This window comes from Oncorhynchus nerka, linkage group LG20 (assembly GCF_034236695.1).
Source record: "Oncorhynchus nerka isolate Pitt River linkage group LG20, Oner_Uvic_2.0, whole genome shotgun sequence".
Lineage (NCBI taxonomy): Eukaryota > Metazoa > Chordata > Actinopteri > Salmoniformes > Salmonidae > Oncorhynchus > Oncorhynchus nerka.
Window position 1 is genome coordinate 2,863,718 of NC_088415.1, and position 18,050 is coordinate 2,881,767.

Consider the following 18,050-nt stretch of genomic DNA (forward strand, 5'->3'; position numbering starts at 1 on the left):
TTTTGATCGTTCAGTTTTTGGGAAAGAAGCTTCCAGGGCCCTGTCTTCCCTATGTCAAGGGAATCGATCCATAACGGACTACTCTATAGAGTTTCGCACTCTTGCTGCCTCCAGTGACTGGAACGAGCCGGCGTTGCTCGCTCGTTTTCTGGAGGGTCTCCACGCGGAGGTAAAGGATGAGATTCTCTCCCGGGAGGTTCCTTCCAGCGTGGATTCTTTGATTGAACTCGCTATTCGTATAGAACGACGGGTAGATCTTCGTCACCGAGCTCGTGGAAGAGAGTTCGCGTTATCCGTTTCCCCCCTCTCCGCATCACTACCATCTTCCTCCAGTGGCTCAGGTGCTGAGCCCATGCAGCTGGGGGTATTCGCATCTCGACTAAGGAGAGGGAACGGAGAATCACCAACCGCCTCTGTCTCTATTGCGGTTCCGCTGGTCATTTTGTCATTTCATGTCCAGTAAAGCCAGAGCTCATCAGTAAGCGGAGGGCTACTGGTGAGCGCTACTACTCAGGTCTCTCCTTCAAGATCCTGTAGTACCTTGTCGGTCCATCTACGCTGGACCGGTTCGGCAGCTTCCTGCAGTGCCTTGATAGACTCTGGGGCGGAGGGCTGTTTTATGGACGAAGCCTGGGCTCGGGAACATGACATTCCTCTCAGACAGTTAGGGGAGCCCACGGCCATGTTCGCCTTGGATGGTAGTCCTCTCCCCAGTATTCAGCGTGAAACGCTACCTTTAACCCTCACTGTCTCTGGTAATCATAGCGAAACCATTTCTTTTTTGATTTTTCGTTCACCTTTTACACCTGTTGTTTTGGGCCATCCCTGGCTAGTGTGTCATAATCCTTCTATTAATTGGTCAAGTAATTCTATCCTCTCCTGGAACGTCTCTTGTCATGTGAAATGTTTAATGTCTGCTATCCCTCCTGTTTCTTCTGCCCCCTCTTCACAGGAGGAGCCTGGTGATTTGACAGGGGTGCCGGAGGAATATCATGATCTGCGCACGGTCTTCAGTCGGTCCAGGGCCACCTCCCTTCCTCCTCACCGGTCGTATGATTGTAGTATAGATCTCCTTCCGGGTACCACTCCCCCCCGGGGTAGACTATACTCTCTGTCGGCTCCCGAACGTAAGGCTCTCGAAGATTATTTGTCTGTAGCTCTCGACGCCGGTACCGTAGTCCCTTCCTCCTCTCCCGCCGGAGCGGGGGTTTTTTTGTTAAGAAAAAGGACGGGACCCTGCGCCCCTGCGTGGATATCGAGGGCTGAATGACATAACGGTTAAGAATCGTTATCCGCTTCCCCTTATGTCTTCAGCCTTGAGATCCTGCAGGGAGCCAGGTTTTCACTAAGTTGGACCTTCGTAACGCTTACCATCTCGTGCGCATCAGGGAGGGGGACGAGTGGAAAACGGCGTTTAACACTCCGTTAGGGCATTTTGAATACCGGGTTCTGCCGTTCGGTCTGCTAACGCTCCAGCTGTCTTTCAGGCATTAGTGAATGATGTACTGAGAGACATGCTGAACATCTTTGTTTTCGTTTACCTTGACGATATCCTGATTTTTTCACCGTCACTCCAGATTCATGTTCAGCACGTTCGACGTGTCCTCCAGCGCCTTTTAGAGAATTGTCTTTATGTGAAGGCTGAGAAGTGCGCTTTTCATGTCTCCTCCGTCACATTTCTCGGTTCTGTTATTTCCGCTGAAGGCATTCAGATTGATTCCGCTAAGGTCCAAGCTGTCAGTGATTGGCCCGTCCTAAGTCACGTGTCGAGCTGCAGCGCTTTCTCGGTTTCGCTAATTTCTATCGTCGTTTCATTCGTAATTTCGGTCAGGTGGCAGCTCCTCTCACAGCCCTTACTTCTGTCAAGACGTGCTTTAAGTGGTCCGTTTCCGCCCAGGAGCTTTTGATCTCCTCAAGAAGCGTTTTACATCCGCTCCTATCCTTGTTACACCTGACGTCTCTAGACAGTTCATTGTCGAGGTTGACGCGTCAGAGGTGGGCGTGGGAGCCATTCTGTCCCAGCGCTCCCATTCTGACGATAAGGTCCATCCTTGCGCGTATTTTTCTCATCGCCTGTCGCCGTCGAATGTAACTATGATGTGGAAACCGCGAACTGCTCGCCATCCGCTTAGCCCTAGGCGAATGGCGACAGTGGTTGGAGGGGGCGACCGTTCCTTTTGTCGTTTGGACTGACCATAAGAACCTTGAGTACATCCGTTCTGCCAAACGACTTAATGCGCGTCAGGCTCGTTGGGTGCTGTTTTTCGCTCGTTTCGAGTTCGTTATTTCTTATCGTCCGGGCTCAAAGAACACCAAGCCTGATGCTTTGTCCCGTCTCTTCAGTTCTTCAGTAGCCTCCACCGACCCCGAGGGGATTCTCCCTGAGGGCGTGTTCTCGGGTTGACTGTCTGGGGAATTGAGAGGCAGGTAAAGCAAGCACTCACTCACACTCCGTCGCCGCGCTTGTCCTAGGAACCTTCTTTTCGTTCCCGTTCCTACTCGTCTGGCCGTTCTTCAGTGGGCTCACTCTGCCAAGTTAGCCGGCCATCCCGGCGTTCGAGGCACGCTTGCTTCTATTCGCCAGCGTTTCTGGTGGCCCACTCAGGAGCGTGACACGCGTCGTTTCGTGGCTGCTTGTTCGGACTGCGCGCAGACTAAGTCCGGTAACTCTCCTCCTGCCGGCCGTCTCAGACCGCTTTCCATTCCCTCTCGACCGTGGTCTCACATCGCCTTAGACTTTATTACCGGTCTTCCTTCGTCAGCGGGGAAGACTGTTATTCTAACGGTTGTCGATAGGTTCTCTAAGGCGGCTCATTTTATTCCCTCGCTAAGCTCCCTTCTGCTAAAGAGACGGCACAAATCATCATTGAGAATGTTTTCAGAATTCATGGCCTTCCGTCAGACGCCCGTTTCGGACAGGGGTCCGCAATTCACGTCTCAATTTTGGAGGAGTTTTGCCGTTTGATTGGGGCTTCCGTCAGTCTCTCTTCGGTTTTCACCCCCAGTCTAACGGTCAAGCAGAACGGGCCAATCAGACGATTGGTCGCATCTTACGCAGTCTTTCTTTTCGAAACCCTGCGTCTTGGGCAGAACAGCTCCCTGGGCAGAATACGCACAACTCGCTTCCTTCGTCTGCGACCGGGCTATCTCCTTTTCAGAGTAGCCTCGGTACCAGCCTCCTCTGTTCTCGTCCCAGCTCGCCGAGTCCAGCGTCCCCTCCGCTCAGGCTTTTGTCCAACGTTGTGAGCGCACCTGGAAGAGGTCAGGTCTGCACTTTGCCGTTATAGGCGCAGACTGTGAGAGCCGCTAATAAGCGTAGGGACTAAGAGTCCTAGGTATTGTCGCGGTCAGAGAGTATGGCTCTCCACCGTAACCTTCCCCTTATGACAGCTTCTGCAAGTTGACCCCGCGGTTCATTGGTCCGTTCCGTATTTCTCAGGTCGTTAATCCTGTCGCAGTGCGACTTCTTCTTCCGCGACATCTTCGTCGCGTCCACCCGGGCTTCCATGTCTCCTGTGTCAAGCCCTTTTCTTCGCGCCCCGTTCGTCTCCCCCCCCTCCTTGTCGAGGGCGCACCTATCTACAGGGTCCGGAAGATTATGGACATGCGTCCTCGGGGCCGTGGTCATCAGTACCTAGTGGATTGGGAGGGTTACGGCCCTGAGGAAAGGAGTTGGGTTCCATCTCGGGGCGTGCTGGACCGTTCGCTGATTGATGATTTCCTCCCGTTGCCGCCAGGTTTCCTCCTCGAGTGCGCCAGGAGGCGCTCGGTGAGTGGGGGGTACTGTCATGTTATGTCTTGTCCCTGTGCTTTCCCTTCTCTTCGTTTCCCCCTGCTGGTCGTATTGGTTACTCTCTCTCTCTCTATCGTTCCGTTCCTGCTCCCAGCTGTTCCTCATTCTCCTAACGACCTCGTTTACTCTCTCACACCTGTCCCCTCTTTTGCCCTCTGATTAAGTCTCTATTTCTCTCTCTGTTTCTGCTTCTGTCCTTGTCGGATTCTTGTTTGCTTTGCCCTTGTCCCGTCCTGTCGTAATCTGCCTCTTCATCAGATGCTGCGTGTGAGCAGGTGTCTCTGTCCTCTACGGCCCGCGCCTACCCAGAGGGACCTGCAGTCGGTTGCCGCTAGCCCTGCAATTCTCCTCTACTACTAGAAGGAGGACTCTCCTGCAAAGATAGAGGATTTATGTTTTCCCTGTTTGGACATCTCCTGTAAAGATTGAGGATTTATGTTTTCCCTGTTTGGACATTAAAAGACTCTGTTCCTGTTGAATCGCTGTTGGGTCCTCACTCATCTGCATAACAGAAAGTCCGTGTTGCCCAGCAACAGCCCCAAAACATCACTGCTCTAGAGGAGATCTGCATGGAGGAATGGGCCAAAATACCAGCAACAGTGTGTGAAAACCTTGCGAAGACTTACAGAAAACGTTTGACCTCTGTCATTGCCAACAAAGGGTATTTAACAAAGTATTGAGATAAACTCTTGTTATTGACCAAATACTTATTTTCCACCGTCATTTGCAAATAAATTAATTAAAAAATCCTACAATGTGATTTTCTGGATTTTTTTTCTCATTTTGTCTGTCATAGTTGAAGTGTACCTATGATTTAAATTATAGGCCTCTCTCATATTTTTAAGTGGGAGAACTTGCACAATTGGTGGCTGACTAAATACTTTTTTGCCCCACTGTACACAGAAAACAAGTGTGCAATAAAAATCAAAAACCAAAGAACATAATTATTTTCAAAATGTCGAGGTGTGAGACAAGGCTGCAGTTTGAGTCCAAATCTTTCCAACATTTATATCAATGAATTAGCAGACATGTTGGACCATTCTGCAGCCCCAGGACTCACACTGTTTGACACAGAGGTGAAATACCTGCTATATGCTGATGACTTGATACTTCCATCACCAACCAAAGAAGGTCTTCAACAGAACCTTAACATTCTAGAGCAAAATTGCCATAATTGGTCCCTGGCAATACATTTCCAAAAAACGAAAATCATGATTTCCCCCCCCCCAAAAAACAGATGTTAGAAATACCAATATAAATTCACCCTGAAAATAATAATGAACCATAATTGAACACACTAAAAATGACACCTACCTTGGTCTGACCGTATCTGCATCGGGAAACTTTAATATGGCAGTGAATGTCCTCAAAGAAAAATTCCGCAGAGCAATGTATGCAATAGAAATGAAATTATTCAAAATCAACATCCCAAATAGAATTTGGACCAACATATTTGACAGTGTAATCCTACCAATAGCTCTTTACGGAAGTGAGGTTTGGGGGCGACTCAATAAACTGGACTTTAAAATGTGGGACAAACATCCAATTGAAGCCCTACATGCAGAATTCTGTCGGACAATTCTACAAGTCCAGAGAAATACAACTAACGCATGTAGGGCAGAATTGGGCTGCTTTCCAGTAGTAATGAAAATACCGAAAAGATCATTACATTTTGGCTACATCTAAATTCAAGTCTGCAATTTAAAGCCCTTCAAAAAGAGCTGAACCCAGAAATGAACCCTCTCAGTCAGCTGGTGTTGGACCTCACCAACCAAGCTGAACCCAGAAACGAACCCTCTCAGTCAGCTGGTGTTGGACCTCACCAACCAAGCTGAACCCAGAAACGAACCCTCTCAGTCAGCTGGTGTTGGACCTCACCAACCAAGCTGAACCCAGAAACGAGCCCTCTCAGTCAGCTGGTGTTGGACCTCACCAACCAAGCTGAACCCTCTCAGTCAGCTGGTGTTGGACATCACCAACCAAGCTGAGCCCAGAAACGAGCCCTCTCAGTCAGCTGGTGTTGGACCTCACCAAACAAGCTGACACCAGCACTGCTTCAAAAGAACGAATTCCAATAAACAAAATCATGAACCAATCAAAGGACTTCTATTTACAAAATCGAACAAAATCCCAAATTGCTATCGGACCCGAAACAGAGAACATGAACTGGCTGATTATCTCTACTCTGTCAGAGATACGAAGCAGAGACAGATCCTTACCAAGTACAGGCTGAGTGACCACCGATTGGCAATAGAAACCGGCAGACATAAAAATACATGGCTACCCAAAGAGGAGCGTGAATGTGGTCACTGCACAACAGGGGAGGTAGAGACAGAGATGCACTTTCTGCTTTACTGTGATAAATATTCCTCACAAAGAGATTCATTATTCACAGAAATGACTACATATATTCCAAATTTTTACAAATTGAACCCAGAGGAAAAACTAAGAATACTCATGGGCGAAGGAGCAATGGTAGTAGTGGTAATGATGGTGGTGGTAGTAGTAGTGGTAATGATGGTGGTGGTGGTAGTAGTGGTAATGATGGTGGTGGTGGTAGTAGTGGTAATGATGGTGGTGGTGGTAGTAGTGGTAATGATGGTGGTGGTAGTAGTAGTGGTAATGATGGTGGTGGTAGTAGTGGTAGTGGTGGTGGTAGTAGTGGTAATGATGGTGGTGGTGGTGGTAGTAGTGGTAATGATGGTGGTGGTGGTAGTAGTGGTAATGATGATGGTGGTGGTAGTAGTGGTAATGATTGTGGTGGTAGTAGTGGTAATGATGGTGGTGGTGGTAGTAGTAGTGGTAATGGTGGTGGTGGTGGTGGTAGTGGTAATGATGGTGGTGGTAGTAGTAGTGGCAATGATGGTGGTGGTAGTGGTAATGATGGTGGTGGTAGTAGTAGTGGTAATGATGGTGGTGGTGGTAGTAGTGGTAATGATGGTGGTGGTAGTAGTAGTGGTAATGATGGTGGTGGTAGTAGTAGTGGTAATGATGGTGGTGGTGGTGGTAGTGGTAATGATGGTGGTGGTGGTAGTAGTGGTAATGATGGTGGTGGTGGTAGTGAGTGGTAATGATGGGTGGTGGTAGTAGTAGTGGTAATGATGGTGGTGGTGGTGGTAGTGGTAATGATGGTGGTGGTAGTAGTAGTGGTAATGATGGTGGTGGTGGTAGTAGTGGTAATGATGGTGGTGGTGTAGTAGTAATGATGGTGGTGGTGTAGTAGTGGTAATGATGGTGGTTTAGTGATGGTGGTGGTGGTAGTAGTGGTAGTGATGGTGGTGGTAGTAGTAGTAGTAGTGGTGGTGGTAGTAGTGGTAATGATGGTGGTGGTGGTAGTAGTGGTAATGATGGTGGTGGTGGTAGTAGTGGTAATGATGGTGGTGGTGGTAGTAGTAGTGGTAATGATGATGGTGGTAGTAGTAGTGGTAATGATGGTGGTGGTGGTAGTAGTAGTAGTGGTAATGATGGTGGTGGTGGTAGTAGTGGTAATGATGGTGGTGGTGGTAGTAGTAATGATGGTGGTGGTAGTAGTGGTAATGATGGTGGTGGTGGTAGTAGTGGTAATGATGGTGGTGGTAGTAGTAGTGGTAATGATGGTGGTGGTAGTAGTGGTAATGATGGTGGTGGTAGTAGTGGTAATGATGGTGGTGGTGGTAGTAGTGGTAATGATGGTGGTGGTAGTAGTAGTAGTGGTAATGATGATGGTGGTGGTAGTAGTGGTAATGATGGTGGTGGTGGTAGTAGTGGTAATGATGGTGGTGGTGGTAGTAGTGGTAATGATGGTGGTGGTAGTAGTGGTAATGATGGTGGTGGTAGTAGTGGTAATGATGGTGGTGGTGGTGGTAGTAGTAGTGGTAATGATGGTGGTGGTAATGGTGGTGGTGGTAGTAGGTAATGATGGTGGTGGTGGTGGTGGTAGTAGTGTGGTAATGATGGTGGTGGTGGTAGTAATGGTAATGATGAGGGTGGTGGTAGTACTAGTGGTAATGATGAGGGTGGTGGTAGTAGTAGTGGTAATGGGGATGATGGTGGTGGTGGTATCAGTGGTAATGATGGTGGTGGTGGTGGTAGTGGTAATGATGGTGGTGGTAGTAGTAGTGATATTGATGATGGTGGTAGTAGTAGTGGTAATGATGGTGGTGGTAGTAGTGGTAATGATGGTGGTGGTAGTAGTAGTGGTATTGATGGTGGTGGTGGTATTAGTAGTGGTAATGATGGTGGTAGTAGTAGTGGTAATGAGGGTGGTGGTAGTAGTGGTAATGATGGTGGTGGTAGTAGTGGTAATGATTGTGGTGGTAGTAGTGGTAATGATGGCGGTGGTAGTAGTGGTAATGATGGTGGTGGTGGTAGTGGTAATGATTGTGGTGGTAGTAGTGGTAATGATGGTGGTGGTAGTAGTGGTAATGATGGTGGTGGTGGTAGAGGTAATGATGGTGGTGGTAGTAGTGGTAATGGTGGTGGTAGTAGTAGTGGTAATGATGGTGGTGGTAGTAGTAGTGGTAATGATGGTGGTGGTAGTAGTAGTGGTAATGATGGTGGTGGTGGTAGAGGTAATGATGGTGGTGGTAGTAGTGGTAATGGTGGTGGTAGTAGTAGTGGTAATGATGGTGGTGGTAGTAGTGGTAATGCTGATGATGGTGGTAGTAGTGGTAATGATGGTGGTGGTAGTAGTAGTGGTAATGATGGTGGTGGTAGTAGTGGTAATGATTGTGGTGGTAGTAGTAGTGGTAAAGATGGTGGTGGTAGTAGTGGTAATGATGGTGGTGGTGGTTAGTGGTAATGATTTTGGTGGTAGTAGTGGTAATGATGGTGGTGGTAGTAGTGGTGGTGGTGGTGTGTAGTGGTAATGTGGTGGTGGTAGAGGTAATGATGGTGGTGGTAGTAGTGGTAATGGTGGTGGTAGTAGTAGTGGTCATGATTGTGGTGGTAGTAGTGGTAATGGTGGTGGTGGTAGTAGTGGTAATGATGGTGGTAGTAGTAGTGGTAATGATGGTGGTGGTGGTAGTAGTAGTGGTAATGATGGTGGTGGTAGTAGTGGTAATGGTGGTGGTAGTAGTAGTGGTAATGATTGTGGTGGTAGTAGTGGTAATGGTGGTGGTGGTAGTAGTGGTAATGATGATGGTGGTAGTAGTAGTGGTAATGATTGTGGTGGTAGTAGTGGTAATGGTGGTGGTGGTAGTAGTGGTAATGATGGTGGTAGTAGTGGTAATGATGGTGGTGGTAGTAGTAGTGGTAATGATGGTGGTGGTAGTAGTAGTGGTAATGATGGTGGTGGTAGTAGTAGTGGTAATGATGGTGGTGGTAGTAGTAGTGGTAATGATGGTGGTGGTAGTAGTAGTGGTAATGATGGTGGTGGTAGTAGTAGTGGTAATGATGGTGGTAGTAGTAGTAGTGGTAATGATGGTGGTAGTAGTAGTGGTAATGATGGTGGTGGTGGTAGTAGTCGTAGTGGTAATGATGATGGTGGTAGTAGTAGTGGTAATGATGGTGGTGGTGGTAGTAGTGGTAATGATGGTGGTGGTAGTAGTGGTAATGATGGTGGTAGTAGTAGTGGTAATGATTGTGGTGGTAGTAGTGGTAATGATGGTGGTGGTAGTAGTGGTAATGATGGTGGTAGTAGTAGTGGTTATGATGATGTTGGTGGTAGTAGTGGTAATGATGGTGGTGGTAGTAGTAGTGGTAATGATGGTGGTGGTAGTAGTAGTGGTAATGATGGTGGTAGTAGTAGTAGTGGTAATGATGGTGGTAGTAGTAGTGGTAATGATGGTGGTGGTGGTAGTAGTCGTAGTGGTAATGATGATGGTGGTAGTAGTAGTGGTAATGATGGTGGTGGTGGTAGTAGTGGTAATGATGGTGGTGGTAGTAGTGGTAATGATGGTGGTAGTAGTAGTGGTAATGATTGTGGTGGTAGTAGTGGTAATGATGGTGGTGGTAGTAGTGGTAATGATAGTGGTGGTGGTAGAGGTAATGATGGTGGTAGTAGTAGTGGTAATGATTGTGGTGGTAGTAGTGGTAATGATGGTGGTGGTAGTAGTGGTAATGATGGTGGTAGTAGTAGTGGTTATGATGATGTTGGTGGTAGTAGTAGTGGTAATGATGGTGGTGGTGGTAGTAGTGGTAATGATGGTGGTGGTGGTAGTAGTGGTAATGATGGTGGTAGTAGTAGTGGTAATGATGATGTTGGTGGTAGTAGTAGTGGTAATGATGGTGGTGGTGGTAGTAGTGGTAATGATGGTGGTGGTAGTAGTAGTGGTAATGATGGTGGTGGTGGTAGTATTGGTAATGATGGTGGTGGTAGTGGTAATGATGGTGGTGGTAGTAGTGGTAATGATGGTGGTGGTAGTAGTAGTGGTAATGATGGTGGTGGTAGTAGTAGTGGTAATGATGGTGGTGGTGGTAGTAGTGGTAATGATGTTGGTGGTGGTAGTAGTGGTAATGATGGTGGTGGTAGTGGTAATGATGGTGGTGGTGGTAGTGGTGGTGGTAGTAGTGGTGGTGGTAGTAGTGGTAATGATGGTGGTGGTGGTGGTAGTAGTAGTGGTAATGATGGTGGTGGTGGTGGTAGTAGTGGTAATGATGGTGGTGGTGGTGGTAGTAGTAGTGGTAATGATGGTGGTGGTAGTAGTGGTAATGATGGTGGTGGTAGTGGTAATGATGGTGGTGGTGGTAGTGGTGGTGGTAGTAGTAGTAGTGGTGGTGGTAGTAGTGGTAATGATGGTGGTGGTGGTGGTAGTAGTAGTGGTAATGATGGTGGTGGTGGTGGTGGTAGTAGTGGTAATGATGGTGGTGGTGGTGGTAGTAGTAGTGGTAATGATGGTGGTGGTAGTAGTGGTAATGATGGTGGTGGTAGTGGTAATGATGGTGGTGGTGGTAGTGGTGGTGGTAGTAGTGGTGGTGGTAGTAGTGGTAATGATGGTGGTGGTGGTGGTAGTAGTAGTGGTAATGATGGTGGTGGTGGTGGTAGTAGTGGTAATGATGGTGGTGGTAGTGGTAATGATGGTGGTGGTGGGTGGTAATGTGGTGGTGGTAGTAGTGGTGGTGGTAGTAGTGGTAATGATGGTGGTGGTGGTGGTAGTAGTAGTGGTAATGATGGTGGTGGTAGTAGTAGTGGTAATGATGATGGTGGTGGTGGTAGTAGTGGTAATGATGGTGGTGGTGGTGGTAGTAGTGGTAATGATGGTGGTGGTGGTGGTAGTAGTGGTAATGATGGTGGTGGTAGTAGTATGATGTTAATGTTGCCATGTACTCCGCTCTTCCCTCTACACCACCGTGTAGAGGAGGGGCTAGGGGTTATTCTGGTCAGGCTAGGGCTAGGTACTCCCCTAGCCCGTGACCATCCCGGTACTCCGTTCTTCCCTCTGCACCACCGTGACTATCCCGGTACTCCGTTCTTCCCTCTACACCACCGTGACCATCCCGGTACTCCGTTCTTCCCTCTACACCACTGTGACCATCCCGGTACTCCGACCTTCCCTCTACACCACCTTGACCATCCCGGTACGCCGTTCTTCCCTCTACACCACCCTGACCATCCCGGTACTCCGCTCTTCCCGCTACCCCACCGTGACATCCCGGTACTCCGTTCTTCCCGCTACACCACCGTGACCATCCCGGTACTCCGTTCTTCCCTCTACACCACCGTGACCATCCCGGTACACCGTTCTTCCCGCTACACCACCGTGACCATCCCGGGACACCGTTCTTCCCGCTACACCACCGTGACCAACTCCCGGTACTCCGTTCTTCCCTCTACACCACCGTGACCATCCCTGGACACTCCATTCTTCCCTCTGGACACCACCGTGACCATCCCTTGTTGGGGAGGAGGGGCTTGGATACCTATCAAGTTGTTTCAGAATTCCACAAGTGCCTAGGAGGGAGGGAGAGGAGGGTGTCTTCAGGACAGGGCCTAACTATACTGGAGAGGAGGGGCTAGGGGTTGTTCTGGACAGGGCCTAACTATACTGGAGAGGAGGGGCTAGGGGTTATTCTGGACAGGGCCTAACTCTGTACTGGGGAGGAGGGGCTAGGGGTTATTCTGGACAGGGCCTAACTATACTGGAGAGGAGGGGCTAGGGGTTATTCTGGACAGGGCCTAACTATACTGGGGAGGAGGGGCTAGGGTTTCCTCTGGACAGGGCCTAATTTACTGGAGAGGAGGGGCTATGACGTTTCCTCAGGACAGGGCCTAACTATACTGGGGAGGAGGGGCTAGGGGTTTTTCTGGACAGGGCCTAACTATACTGGAGAGGAGGGGCTAGGGGTTATTCTGGTCAGGGCCTAACTATACTGGAGAGGAGGGGCTAGGGGTTATTTTGGACAGGGCCTAACTGTACTGGAGAGGAGGGGCTAGGGGTTATTCTGGACAGGGCCTAACTCTACTGGAGAAGAGGGGCTAGGGTTTCCTCAGGACAGGGCCTAACTATACTGGGGAGGAGGGGCTAGGGTTTCCTCTGGACAGGGCCTAACTATACTGGGGAGGAGGGGATAGGGTGTCTTCAGGACAGGGCCTAACTATACTGGGGAGGAGGGGCTAGGGGTTATTCTGGACAGGGCCTAACTCTACTGGGGAGGAGGGGCTAGGGTTTCCTCAGGACAGGGCCTAACTATACTGGGGAGGAGGGGATAGGGTTTCCTCTGGACAGGGCTTAACTATACTGGGGAGGAGGAGCTAGGGGTTATTCTGGACAGGGCCTAACTATACTGGGGAGGAGGGGATAGGGTTTCCTCTGGACAGGGCCTAACTATACTGGGGAGGAGGGGCTAGGGTTTCCTCAGGACAGGGCCTAACTATACTGGGGAGGAGGAGCTAGGGGTTATTCTGGACAGGGCCTAACTATACTGGGGAGGAGGGGCTAGGGTTTCCTCAGGACAGGGCCTAACTATACTGGGGAGGAGGGGCTAGGGTTTCCTCTGGACAGGGCCTAACTATACTGGGGAGGAGGGGCTAGGGTTTCCTCTGGACAGGGCCTAACTATACTGGGGAGGAGGGGCTAGGGTTTCCTCTGGGGCCTAATAAGCACATTCCCTGGAGATGTTCTGTATCGAGACAGTGGTTTTGGTGTTCGTCATTGGTGCTGGTGGCCTGAGACTCTTTAGAGGAGTCAGCCTACGTTTACATTCTTAGCAATATATGTGAATGTCATTATGACATATTAACGTTCTCATTTAACGTGGCTAGATCATAAATATCTTGTCTTTTTAGAACATAGCAACCATGTTCTCTGTATGTTTGGTAGGATATTGATGGAATTTGTTCCTATCTCACAGAAAACTGGACACGGATGTTGTCGCAACGTCCCCATTGTCATGAGGTTGCCCTGTTGGGTGAGGTTTATGACCCCCATAAATACCTTTCCCCTTTTCTCTCCATAAATGGACCTTTCCCCCTTTTCTCCATCACCATAATCAACCTAAGGGAATGGTTCTACTCATCATTTATAAACCTAAGGAAAACGGCCCTCTAACCATCATCATTAATAAACCTAAGGGAACAACGGTATTCTAGTCATCACCAGTAATCAACCTAAGGGCCCAGAACCATCATCATTAATAAACCTAAGGGAACAACGTTTCTAGAACCATCACCAGTAATCAACCTAAGGGAACAACGGTGAGTTCTAGAACCATCATCATTTATAAACCTAAGGGAACAACGGTGAGTTCTAGAACCATCACCAGTAATCAACCTAAGGGAACAACGGTGAGTTCTAGAACCATCACCAGTAATAAACCTAAGGGAACAACGGTGAGTTCTAGAATCATCACCAGTAATAAACCTAAGGGAACAACGGTGAGTTCTAGAACCATCACCAGTAATCAACCTAAGAACACATTGGTGTCATGAGGTTGCCCTGTTGGATGAGATTTATGACCCCCATAAATACCTTTCCCCCTTTTTCTCTCTCTACTCTACAGATTGGACTCTTGGAAAGCCCTTTGATAGCATGAGAGCACCAGCTGTTCCAGACAACTGTGTGATCACACTCTTTGTAGCCGATGTGAGCAAGACCTTTTAACAGGTCAATATTCACATAGCCGCGGGGCCAGACAGATTACCAGGACCAACTGGCAAGTGTCTTCACTGACGTTTTCAACCTCTCTCCCTGACTGAGTCTGTAATACCTACATGTTTCAAACAGAACAACCATAGTCCCTGTGCCCAGGGAAGGGAAGGTAACCTGCCTAAATGATTACCGCCCCGTAGCACTCATGTCAGTAGCCTGTACTCCCTGTTCACCCACAAATGTGTGGCAAAACATGACTCCAACACCATCATTAAGTTTGCTGGCGACACAACGGTGTCGTCAGCAAGGCCTGATCACCGACAACGATGAGACAGCCTATAGGGAGGAGGTCAGAGACCTGGCAGTGTGGTGCCAGAATAACAACCTCTCCCTCAATGTGAGCAAGACAAAGGAGATAATCGTGGACTACAGGAAAGGGAGGGTTGAACACACCCCCATTAACACAACGGGGTTGTAGTGGAACGGGTCAAGAGTTTCAAGTTCCTTCGTGTCCACATCACCAACAAACTATTTTTTTTATTACCTTTATTTAACTAGGCAAGTCAGTTAAGAACAAATTCTTATTTTCAATGACGGCCTAGGAACAGTGGGTTAACTGCCTGTTCAGGGGCAGAACGACAGATTTGTACCTTGTAAGCTGAGGAATTGAACTTGCAACCTTTTGTTTACTAGTCCAACGCTCTAACCACTAGGCTACCCTGCCGCCCCAATATGGCCGATGTTCCTTCGTGTCCACATCACCAACAAACTATCATGGTCCAAACACACCAAGACAGTCGTGAAGAGGGCACGACAACACCTTTTCCCCCTCAGGAGACTGAAAAGATTTGGCATGGGTCCCCAGATCCTCAAAAAGTTATTCAGTAGCACCATCGAGAGCATCCTGACTGGTTGCATCACCACCTGGTATGTTATCTGCTCAACATCTGAGAGTTAGGTGCTACAGAGGGTAATGCGTACGGCCCAGTACATCACTGGGGCCAAGTTCCCTGCCATCCAGGACCACTATATCAGAGGGTAGTGAGGACAGCCCAGTACATCACTGGGGCCAAGTTCCCTGCCATCCAGGACCACTATATCAGAGGGTAGTGAGGACAGCCCAGTACATCACTGGGGCCAAGTTCCCTGCCATCCAGGACCTCTATATCAGAGGGTGGTGAGGACAGCCCAGTACATCACTGGGGCCAAGCTTCCTGCCATCCAGGACCATTATATCAGAGGGTAGTGAGGACAGCCCAGTACATCACTGGGGCCAAGCTTCCTGCCATCCAGGACCTCTATACTAGGTGGTGACAGAGGAAGGCCCCCCAAAAAATTGTCAACGACTCCAGTCACCCAAGTCGTAGACTGTTCTCTCTGATACTGCACGGCAAGAGGTACCGGAGCACCACATCTAGGTCCACAAGGCTCTTTAACAGCTTCTACCCCCAAGCTATAAGACTGCTGAACAATTAATCAAACGGCCACCGGACTATTTACATTGACACACTTCCCTTTGTTTTTACACTGCTGCTACTGGCTGTTTGTTATATATGCATATTAACTTTACCCCTACCTACATGAACAAAATAAATCAATTACCCTGTATCCCTGAAAAATTACTTGGTACCGGTACCCCCTGAATCTAGCCTCGTCATTGTTATTTTATTGACCAACAATGTTGTTCAAGAAATAGTTAAGATAATATTTACTAAATAAAGCTGATTGAGAACCATACTTAGGTAGCCCTTTTTTCCACCTATCTTTGTGGGAAGTTGACTTTGTTTAGGGTACATAGCCTTTAGCTTCACGGTTTGTTTTTGTAGTGTTTATTGTTTTGTTCGGCGTCATTTTTCCAAATAAAGAGAAAATGTACGCTCACCACGCTGCACCTTGGTCCTCTTCTTTTAACGGCCGTGACAGAGAAGAGGACCAAGGTGCAGCGTGGTGAGAGTACATTTTCACGGTCATGGTGGTGTAGACAACGATAGGCAGCTGCCTCTGATTGAGAACCACACCCGGCCAAACACAAAGAAATAGAAAACATAGAAATAAAGAAACTAGAATGCCCACCCTAGTCACACCCCGGCCTAACCAAAATAGAGAATAAAAACCTCTCTATGGCCAGGGAGTGACAGATGATGTATCACTACAACCAGTCACTGCAAAGATACAGGCGTCCTTCCTAACTCAGCTCCCAGAGAGGAAGGAAACCGCTCAGTGAAAAAGTATTTGCCCCCTTACACTCAATAACTGGTTGTGTCACCTTTAGCTGCAATGACTCCAACCAAACACTTCCTGTAGTTGTTAATCAGTCCACCTTTAGCTGCAATGACTCCAACCAAACACTTCCTGTAGTTGTTAATCAGTCCACCTTTAGCTGCAATGACTCCAACCAAACACTTCCTGTAGTTGTTAATCAGTCCACCTTTAGCTGCAACGACTCCAACCAAACACTTCCTGTAGTTGTTGATCAGTCCACCTTTAGCTGCAATGACTCCAACCAAACACTTCCTGTAGTTGTTGTTCAGTCCACCTTTAACTGCAATGACTCCAACCAAACACTTCCTGTAGTTGTTGTTCAGTCCACCTTTAGCTGCAACGACTCCAACCAAACACTTCCTGTAGTTGTTAATCAGTCCACCTTTAGCTGCAATGACTCCAACCAAACACTTCCTGTAGTTGTTGATCAGTCCACCTTTAGCTTCAAGGACTCCAACCAAACAATTCCTGTAGTTAGTGATTAGTCCACCTTTAGCTGCAATGACTCCAACCAAACACTTCCTGTAGTTGTTGATCAGTCCACCTTTAGCTGCAACGACTCCAACCAAACACTTCCTGTAGTTGTTGATCAGTCCACCTTTAGCTGCAATGACTCCAACCAAACACTTCCTGTAGTTGTTGATCAGTCCATCTTTAGCTGCAATGACTCCAACCAAACACTTCCTGTAGTTGTTAATCAGTCCACCTTTAGCTGGAATGACTCCAACCAAACACTTCTTGTAGTTGTTAATCAGTCCACCTTTAGCTGGAATGACTCCAACCAAACACTTCCTGTAGTTGTTGATCAGTCCACCTTTAGCTGAAATGACTCCAACCAAACACTTCCTGTAGTTGTTGATCAGTCCACCTTTAGCTGTAATGACTCCAACCAAACACTTCCTGTAGTTATTGATCAGTCCACCTTTAGCTGGAATGACTCCAACCAAACACTTCCTGTAGTTGTTGATCAGTCCACCTTTAGCTGTAATGACTCCAACCAAACACTTCCTGTAGTTGTTGATCAGTCCACCTTTAGCTGTAATGACTCCAACCAACCACTTCCTGTAGTTGTTGATCAGTCTACATTTAGCTGGAATGACTCCAACCAAACACTTCCTGTAGTTGTTGATCAGGCCATCTTTAGCTGGAATGACTCCAACCAACCACTTCCTGTAGTTGTTGATCAGTCCACCTTTAGCTGTAATGACTCCAACCAAACACTTCCTGTAGTTATTGATCAGTCCACCTTTAGCTGGAATGACTCCAACCAAACACTTCCTGTAGTTGTTGATCAGTCCACCTTTAGCTGTAATGACTCCAACCAAACACTTCCTGTAGTTGTTGATCAGTCCACCTTTAGCTGTAATGACTCCAACCAACCACTTCCTGTAGTTGTTGATCAGTCTACATTTAGCTGGAATGACTCCTACCAAACACTTCCTGTAGTTGTTGATCAGTCTCTCACGTCGCTGTGGAGGAATTTTGACCCACTCTTCTTTGCAGAACTACTTTAACTCAGCGACATTTGAGGGTTTTCAAGCATCAACTGCTCGTTTCAAGTCCTGCAACAACATCTCAATTGGGATTAGATCTGGACTTTGACTAGGCCATTCCAACACTTTAGCTTTTTTAGGCATTTTCTGGTAGACTTGATTGTGTGTTTTGGATCATTGTCTTGCTGCGTGACCCAGCTGTGCTTCAGCTCACAGATGGATGGTCTGACATTCTCCTGTAGAATTATCTGATTATCTGATACAGAGCAGAATTCATGGTTCCTTCTATTCCATCCAGGTCCTGAGGCAGCAAAGCAAACCCAAACCATCACACTACCACCACCATGCTGACCCCAAACCATCACACTACCACCACCATGCTGACCCCAAACCATCACACTACCACCACCATGCTGACCCCAAACCATCACACTACCACCACCATGCTGGACCCCAAATCATCACACTACCACCACCATGCTGACCCCAAACAAT